This window comes from Meles meles, chromosome 8 (genome assembly GCF_922984935.1).
Source record: "Meles meles chromosome 8, mMelMel3.1 paternal haplotype, whole genome shotgun sequence".
Taxonomy (NCBI): domain Eukaryota; kingdom Metazoa; phylum Chordata; class Mammalia; order Carnivora; family Mustelidae; genus Meles; species Meles meles.
In genome coordinates, this window is record NC_060073.1 from 53,839,980 (window position 1) to 53,849,722 (window position 9,743).

General features: G+C 50.3%; 1 protein-coding gene across 6 annotated transcripts in view; it reads right to left on the reverse strand.

Moving 5' to 3' along the window:
* The window catches only part of PPFIBP2 (PPFIA binding protein 2), a 144,286-nt gene extending 136,497 nt beyond the window's left edge, over positions 1–7,789 (reverse strand). For 3 of the 6 annotated variants that reach the window (XM_046016430.1, XM_046016428.1, XM_046016431.1), the window contains exon 1: positions 7,668–7,787. The gene's annotated coding sequence lies outside the window, so the exon portion shown is untranslated. Of the gene's footprint in view, positions 1–7,667 lie in introns of all 6 variants that reach the window. The other 3 variants (XM_046016437.1, XM_046016433.1, XM_046016434.1) reach the window with 3 other exon arrangements.
* Positions 7,790–9,743: the final 1,954 nt, after the last annotated feature.

Consider the following 9,743-nt stretch of genomic DNA (forward strand, 5'->3'; position numbering starts at 1 on the left):
CTGGAGGCCCAGAGAATGCTCCTTCCCCCTGAGATTTTAGAATGAGCCCTCTAGATGATATAAGTCACTCTTCTTGACAAAATATTCTCTTCCAGGCTTCCTGAGAAGAGGACAACATGGTAACAACTCCAATTGCTGACTATGTAGGCTATGCCAAGCACCGCAATCCACAATCAACACTACGTGTATCACCTCATTAAGATCTTCACCAGAACCCAATGAAACAGGCTTCTTATTGTTCCCATTGAACAGATGAGGAACTTAAAGCTCAGGGTAGCAACAGCAAGTCTGTGGAGAGTGGCCTTGAAAGGGAGGCTGTATGGTTCAAAGTCTACACGCCTAAGCGAGTGGGGTCCTCAGAGATCAGGGAGGCCCTCATGGTGGAAGAAGGTGGCGGCCCACCATGCTGGGAGGCTGGGGGCAGCAGGCAAGACTCGTCTCCTCATCTCCAGAAACAAGACAATAATCCCTGCCTGAGGCATTGTGCGGCTCCAGTGAGCTGGCGCGGGGAAAACCTAGACAGACACACGGGGTTATGGTTGTTGTTACCGCGTGAGCGCACTGCATCGAAGAACCAGATGTCTTGGCTGGTCGCAGGAAGGGCTTATGTAATAAAACTTTTTCAGGACATCCCGTCAAGGTCAGGTGTCAGAGCCAAGAAAGATTCCTCTGCTTTGGTAAAATGTTGAATTAGAAGAATCTGCCTTTCTTGCCCAAATTCAAGTTCTAACCCTGCTCCTACTGCAGCCGCCTCTCCCTGATCCTCTCCTGCCTCCCCTTACCCGCCCTGGTCACTTACTTAACCCAGAGCTGGATGCCACACTGCTGGTATCCCCAAGACAGTTCTGTCACCCCAGATCCCCTCCAGCTCAGCATCTGTCTGCCTCCTTTCACACTCAAAAGTATCCCCATTTCAACAATAAATTAAATCTAATACTTGGAGAGGTTTTGGGGGGTTTTTTGTTTGTTTTCACAAAAAAAATCACTTGAATTTTCTGGCACCTATTTCCCTCCCATACGATGGGAGTAGTATCACCCACCTCGTGAGACAAGCCCTTTGTAAAATCCACCAAAGCGGGACACTCCCCCTCGCCTCCCTGTGGAGGCAGCTTTCTGGGGGCCCCGGTGTACCCATACCTTTGTTGCCTTCAGGAAGCAGTGCAGTGTCTAGCTGGCTATTCACACCAACCTCCCTGAGTCAGGGGAAATGAGGGAAGGAAAGCGCTGCCTCTGAAGAGAGAGCAAGTGCCACGTGCACATGCAGGAAAGAAAGGGAGCTCGTTTTTGGTGTTCTGGCCTGAGCTGCCACTCTGCCTGTCTCTTTTCCCCAATTCTGACAACAGGCCTCTTGGCTCCTACAGGAGTACCTCTCTCTCCCTCCCTCCCTTCCTGCCAGCTTGCCTTCCTTCCTTCTTTCCTCTCTCTCTCTTTCACTCACACACACACACACACACACACACACATGCACACGCATGCACACACACATGGTCTGTCAGCCTCAGGAGTTCCTTTTGGCAGAGTCTTCTGGGCTTTTCTGCCAGAAGCAGGTTGCAGACATTTGCTAAGACCTCTCTGGATACCAGTGCTGTCCCAGGAGTGGCCCTCCCAGTCAGAGCCATGCCTGCCCAGCTGAGAGGCCCAGCTACATGCGATTAGTATATTCCAAACATGCACAGAAGTCGCCGCCGTGGACTGATGCATTTGCCTGAGAGTCAGGGAAGGAGTCTGCACTCTGTGCCCCGAGCACACTCCCAGCAACCATTAAGCCATGGCTATCCCTGGGCAGGCAGAGAGCAAGCCCGGGATCCGGATCACCCCTTCCCTCTGCCTGTCCTCATCAGCAGGAGGAAACAGATGCACCCCAAGCAGAGCCATGTGGGACCGGCTCAGCAGCTACAGGCCGGCAGGGAGAGGCCAGGCTACCATCACTCCCCTTAGCCTCACCTGGGTTAACAAGCTGTTCTGGAGATTTGTCAGAAGGCCCTCCACCCACCCACCTCTGCATGAGTCATTCCTGAGACACCGACAACCCAGATCTCAAGTCTGCAATCTCTAGCTGTCCTTGATGCTTTACCCTGAATGAGCAGGCTCTGCATACATTTTTCTATCAGTAAACATAAATAAATGAATAGCAAAAAAACAAAAACTCAAAACAAGATAAGGCAGAAACTTCCCAGATGCAGCTGTATAGTTCCAAAGAGTCACGAGGCTTGACAAGTTTTCCCTCTAGGTTGAATCCCAGCGCTCCTTGTCTTTGTTTTCCTTTGGCAATGACCACGTGCCAGGCAATACTCTAAATGATTCCCCTGCGTTAACCCAGCTCTGTCTCAGCAAACTAAGGTGACCACTGAGCCATAGCAAAGGCAGAACCTGCCCTGGGAGGCTGGGGGCGAAGGAGCACTGCCAGGCAGAAAGGTGTGGAAGGGAGAGGTGAGGAGGAGAGGAAATGCAGCCTCCGGCCACCGAGTCTCCAGGCAACAGTGCAGATTCTAGATAAGGTCCTCTCCCCTCCCCAACCATCGCGATCCCTGACGCAGGCCCTACACAAGGGCCTATGCTTGGAGCCACCCACCACCCCCACTCCACCACACCACAGCCAACTTCGACTGACTGATTGGATGGGTCCCTAAAATTTGCCAAGGGTTTGAAAAAGGGTTTGGGTCTTAGAATACATCCTTCTGGAGAACTGAGAGAGGGGTGGGTGTACCCCCAGAAAATCCATTTAGTACACATTACCCACACTGAGCACTAACAAGTGTGGGTATCCGTGCCATAAAGCACGCCCTGCTCCCCAACAGCCCACACACGCCTGGGCCAGAGGACAGAGAGGACTCGGGAGCCTTCACACCTACATTGGCCTTGGCCACCACAGACATTTCCCTTCTGAGACCTTAACCTGGAAGATTCCAGGCTTAGCTATTCTGCAGACTGAATTCACCCCAAACCTGGTCTCTTTCCCATTTTTCACTGCCTAATGGAATCTCCATCTGGACCTTCTGGCAGCTCTACTCTGGCCAACTCATGGTGCTCCAAAGGATACAGCCCCAGGCCAGAGGGCCAGGAGGCCTGGGTTCTACCACCAGCAGCAGGTGACCCTAGATAGGTTCCTCTGGTAGCTTCACCATCCATGTGTGTGGATGATGTGTGTGTATATATATATGATGCAAGAAAGTACCCAAGGCTCTCTTCTGATTCCAAAAGGAACCAACCATCACTCAATCCTGCAGGATTTCTTGGCAAGCTCCCTCTCCATCTCTACTGCCACTGCCTTGATTCACATCCTAAGCTACCTCCATGGGTTATTCCAACAGCATACTCCATAGGAGGTTGCTTCCTGTCCTTCCGTGCTGCCCTTGCCAGCCCTGGATCACCCTGAAAGCAGAGATTTCTCCCTGTCTTTTCCACACTGAAAGACCTTCAGTGTCATGGGAATTAAAATTTCAATTCTTTAGCCAGAGAGTTCAAGGCCTTCCATGACCTCGCCCCAGCCTGACTATAGTCTCACCTCGCCCAGTGTCCCCTCCCCACCCCACCCTCTGACTCTAGCCCTGTGGGCCACTCCTCACTGGGCCTGTCCCAGACTTTCAGGTTATCTCTTGCTTCTTCCCTCATCTCTGGTGCAAAATGGCCTACCCCTTTCCCCCTCCACCAGGGCAAACATGGCAAAAACAGCCAGCTCAGGGGCCGTGTTTACCACAAACTCTTCCTGCACATCTGCTAAGTGTAGGGCTGCACCCAAGGGCTGAAGCAGGCCTGGAGCAGCTCACGGTCTGGAGCGTGTGTGGCAGAGATAATGCAAATGAAGTGCCTAAGTATCACAGCTGAGTTCTCCATGTATGCCCCAGAGAGAAGAGTCCAAGTGCCTTGGACATGGGAGGAAGAGAGGGGTTTCAAGGGTTTGATTTGCATCCTGAAGTTTTAATAAGAGTTCGTTCAGACCTTTCCAGGAAGACCTTTCCAGGAAGAGCACATAGCGTGCGCAAAGACGGAGAGACACATAAGACAAAAACTGGTGAGCTACTCAGTTTGGGGAACAATGGGGATACAGCTGTGAGCTACAGTATTGCCAGCCTTTGCAGGGCCTTCAATGTCAACCAAGGATGCTACACTTTATCCTACCAAGGAGGCAATCCTACCCCATCTTGTGGAGACCTTCCATCCACAGGTATATTCCAGGGCCCAGATGACTGCACCACGTGGAACATGGTGATTAAGAGCCTGCATCTCTGTGTGCATAAGCATGGATGTGACAGACAGAGGAAATGAAAGCAAGAATTAGAGAGGAGCCCCGAAATAGGAATTACCCTGGAGTACTAAGTAGAAGTCATGGGTTTCCTGAAGACAAAGCTGACAGTTCACAGAACCCTGGAAAATTGCAAGGCCGGAAGGAGATCTGGGTCTGAAGCGAAACGATTGCTCTAGGACAGCATCTCCTAGATTCTTTACTGAGTGTGTCACAGATAAGAATGGATGTCGTGAAGATCCCCAAGGGCGAGTGAAGACCAGGCTTTCAGAGTCTAAAAGGGATACAGCCCGCCCTTGTGAGACCACCTGCGGATTCTTGGAAAACGGAGACCCAGAGGTGCTACCAAGTGTTGAAACTGAAGAATGACACCAGGAAACAAAGTGGAAGTGCTCTAAAGAGGAAGCAGGAAAAACAGTGACTCAGGACAACACCAAGCTGCCAAAAGCTGCAGTCTAGCTGTGCCCACACCAAGTGGTGACAATGCCACATCTTTCCCGCACCCCCACCAGGGGTCACTTCTTGAATGGGGCGCACAGTCTGGGAATTTACTAAATGTTTAGAAGGTCCATTAGCTACAGTCATACTAGCTTTTCCTTTTCATGTGTTGCAAAAGGGGAGCCACCAGAGGATGTAGAGCAGGGAAGCATTATGAACAGATCTGTATATCAGGAAAAAATTTTTTTCGATGGCCACGTCAAAACCAATTTCCAAATTTTACAACAAATGTTATAGCCTGAAGGGCATGCCATTCTTCTCCAACGCTGAATTCTCTCAGAATTATTTCCCCTTCCTCACTTCTACAAGCTGTCCAGTCACTCTAAGACAGACACCAGCACTCCCTGAACCCTTGGTCATAGATTCCATCTCTCCAGTCTCTCCTACCTGTCCCACTCTTTCAGGCCCAATAGAAGGTCTTCCCACTTCTATCCTGATTGACCTTCAATGTCCTAACTAGGCCCCTCCAACCCCGTGCCTGCCCCCTCCACCCACACTCCTTCCCACAGCACAGCCACAGTGGGCTTGAGCAGGCCCCACCTTGGCCCTCACTGGAATCCCCTGGGGAAACTTGGAAACACCATGCCAGACCCATTTCATTCCAAATAGTTTAAAAGCTCCCCAGGTTTGCAAACGACGGCCCTTAATCCTTGCCAGAGACAGTGAAGGGCACCACCCTAGAACTTTTTAGAAATGTAGGTCAGATCCCACTGGCAGACCTAGGAATCAGAATCTGCATTTGAACAAGATCCCCTAGTGCTCTTAAGCTTGTTAAAGGTTGAGAAGCTCAGCTCTAAGGTGTTGCCTGATCATTCAGTCCACAAATATTTACTGGATTTTCTCCACATCAGGCCAGGGGTTAGGACGGCCAAGGACCTTTGAGAAGCTCACCAAGAACCATCAGTCAATCCCTTGCTTAAAACCTCTCATTGGCTACCATGTTTTCCAATTCCAGACTTCTGCACCTGACCTTCGAGACCCACTGGAGCCATGCTTCATCCTTGTCACCAGCTTTACTGCCCAGCACTCACCCTGGGAACCCAGCTGGGCCACTTGCCACTTCTCTCGGCTAGCTGGTGTTTGCCTGCCTACACAGCTCTCAGCCCCTACCACGCTCTACCCGCCTCTACCTGGAGACACTCGCCCAGGAGAAATCCTCTGAGATACATCACACAAGTCATCCACTTCTTGAAATTATCCCAGATCTTCCCTGGTCAGAAGAAAGATGGGAATTCCTGGGGCACCTGGGTGGCTCAGTCTGTTAAGCATCTGCTTTCCGTTCAGGTCATGATCCCAGGATTCTGGGACTGTACCACATTGGGTTCCCTGCTTCTTCCTCTCCCTCTGCTGCTCCCCACCCCCACTTGTTCTCCTTCTCTCTCTCAAATAAATAAATAAAATCTTAAAAAAAAAAAAAAGAAAGATAGGAATTGCCACAACTCTTTCCTCTTCCCTCTCTCGTGGCATTTATCTCACTCATTCTGCTCAGTCTTAGAGCCACCACACCTGCCACAGCTGTCCCAGCAGAGATCATGATTCTCAGTTTTTCTCCTCAGTATTATATACAATAAATGCATTAATATAAATATTAAATTAATGTAATTATATTATAAATAATATAATTATATGATATATTATCTATAATATAAAATATTAAATTAATATAAATATTAAATACAAAATGTATTATAATACAATAATAATAACTGGCACATCATCAAATCTCTAAGTAAGAATAATAATAATAAATATGTTGATAAAATCATGGATGAATGCAGTAAATGAGAAATTCCTCTCTCTCATTTCCCACTTCAAGGTTGTTTAAATATGAATTTAAGCAGAATACTAATCGGTTGCCTCTCAAGTCCCAAAGAAAAACAATCTCTACATTAAATGGTATTTTGTGTTTTCTATATTCTCTCTCTCTATATTCTATATATTGCTATATTCTATATTTTCTATATTATAATCAAAGACGGAACATACTGAAGATGAATTTTGTGCACAGTGAAATACCTTTCTATAGTTGGGCAATTAACTTCACAAAATGCAACATAAAATTTGTAAACACTTGAGATTTGTATTATAATCAGTTAAGGAACTGGGAAAGGAAAGAAACAGATGAAGAGAAAGATAGGATGTGGACTTAGAAATATGGAAAGAGGGACGAACCTATACGACATAACCAGCTGCTTTAAAAGCAGAAATACAATACTCTGGGTCTGTTTTTTAAGAGGATTAAAGACTAGCTGGAATCCTTGTTTCAATCTCCTGCGAACTTTGGAAATTCCACGTTTTCAATATATATAATCGTATTTTCATTTGAAGAAAAACTGCAGGTCTGGAGGTGGGATGTCATGAGGGAGAGGAGGAGCCCACTTTCAACTAGCACCTTCCCCATCTGGAAGTCTACTGGGACGCAGTGGCTTGAGATTTTGATATGCACGTTGCGTTTTCGCAATTACAGAGTTGGTCTCAGTCAAGGCGTTGCATCAGAACACACTCAAACAGAGATGTTTGGGCAAACAGACCCCAAACCGGCCGACCACCGTGGGCTCTCTACATCACGCCGGTGCTTCGCTGACATACGGCACAGATATGAGGTGACGGGCCATCCCGCATCTCCCGGGCCAAGCTGGCACCTGCAAGGGCGCGCAGACTGCCTGTAAATTCCGGGCAGGTTTGGGTGGAAATTCGGAGCAAATCCGCAGGAGTTATACCCTCCTCCCAGAATTCTGGCCAGGGAATAGGAAGAGTGTTACTGTTCTCTCGCCTGGGACACGCTCTGGGGCCCTTACTGGCACTGACTCTCACTCCTCGGATGGTTCTTGAATTTGGGGGCTTTTGGTTCCCCAGGCAATGCACCCGCGGGGGCTCCCGGTCTGGAACGCGCAGGGAACGTGGGGCGTGGGGAGAGCCCACTGACCTGGGTGCAGGGCTCCTGTCCGGGCGGCTCAGGTGTGCGGGCCGCTCCCGTGTCCCTCCCACCTCCGAACAGTAGAGGCGAGAACCGAGCTGCAGGCCACTGACCCACCGACCAACTGACCGACCAACCAGCGGACCGAGCGGCAGCGGCCCGGTCTGGAGCCCACGTGACGAGGGCGGGACCCACGGGAGGCTCGTCCCGGAGCGCGGCTTTCTCCCGCCCTCCTTCCCTTGGGACCGCCCCTCACCTCCCCTTCCCTCTCCCGCGGCACTGCAGCCTGCAGGGACTCGTCAGCCACGGGTTCCCTTCCCTCTGGGACTTGCTTCTTCAACCACGCCCCTTCGAACCTGTTTTCGCCCCATCCGCCCAGCCGCGGCCCGGCCCCCTGGAACTTTAGAGTCCGCAAGCCCCGCCTCCCACGAGGCTCCGCCCCAAGCGGGCCCGCCCCCCTCCTGTCACCTCCCCCCTCCCGCACCCTTCCGGCCCCGGGGAGACCGACGGGCGGGTCCCAGCGCTAGTGCTGCCAGTCCGCTGGTCTTCTCCAGCCCGTCAGCATCGTTCTTCCGCCGTAGGAAATGGAAAGGAGGAAACAGAAAAGCAATTTGTATCGAGAACTGCAAAGAGAGAAATGCCACAGGAAGACCGATTAGAGGCGTACTAAGAACAGCAACCCTTTGGGTGTTCGGAGCCCCCCCTCCTCCGCGCAGTCCACGATTGAGGTTGGCCCGAGCTCTGCCTCACTCCCGGTCTTTACAAACAACTCGTTTGGAAGGCTTTGAGTCAACCTAGCTAGTGTCTGGCCGCGCTTGAACCCTGCTATCTGGAGTGGAGGTCCCCCTAGTGGTCAGCCCCAGCCAAAGACACTTGCTCTGGGTCTTGGGAACAGCTAAGGACAAGAAGCACTTCCCTATGCTCAGCACCAAGGCGGCGTTCCCCAGACAAGAGAAAAAGCTTTGGCACCTAGGACCACTCGAACAGGAGTGGATTCTAGAATCAAGGCAGGACTGGACCCTGGAGACTCAGTCCAAGACCTTCCCCCAGTGTATGGCCTGAATCCCCCTTAACTGTACTGCTAGGTTGTTGCCTTGCCTAGGCCTCCCAGGACCGGTTGCTCAGTTCAGCTGATTAAAATCCCTATGGGCCGCAGATGGCATTGACACCGCAGACTCTGTCTGGCACAGTCCCCAGGTCTGGCAGGAGTCACCACAGCCCGGGCCTCAGTTTTAATCTACATTTCTACAGGCTGGACAAACTCCACAAGACACATCTTTTTTCAAATTACCCTGGCTGTCTGAAATTACCAGACTGCCCGGAAGACTTTTACATGTGAACAGAACTTAAGCCACCCCAGCAAATATGAGACTCTGGTCAGTGTAGGAACGGGGCCAGAAGCAGACCAAAGGCAAAGCCAGCAGAGGAAGCCTGGGGCCCATGAGAGTTGTGTTACAGCAGGACACCCTTCAGTTCTTTTTCATTTCCTTAAAATAGCAGCAGAGGCTTTTGTAGACCTAGGCGCTCTGGTTCACATGAGTTCATGGGTGTTTCCAAATCCCACAGGTTACTGCCCCAGCGGACACACTGTCCTAACCATAGCCCCTAGAAAATGCGAATCTGTTCTAAGAACTACCCAACTACTTTTTATAAAAATTATCTTAAAAAATGGTGTAAGTCCCTGGCTCTCAAGCTTCTTCATACTTTTGAACCATTTGGGTGGAGGGAGCTTAAAACTACTGCTGTCTCGGTCCTACCTTCCAAGATTCTGATTTAACGGTCTGGGAGTATGGCCTGGTATTAGGATCTTTAAAAGCTCCTCAGGTAATTCTTGTGTGCAGTCAAGAACCACTGTCATAGGACATAGGGACTTTCATCCTAAGATCTGACAAGAGACCCCAGAGCTGAACAGTTCACCAAAAAGAAGTCCGAAATGGTGCTTGTGGGCCCATATGCTGTCCTGCCCTGAATCCCCAGAAAAAAAGTGGCCCATTAACAGGGAGACAACGTCTTGACTTGAAAACGTGATTCTAGCTGCAGGAATTTAAAGCACCCAAATGGGTCATTAGTGGCAGGCAGGGTACT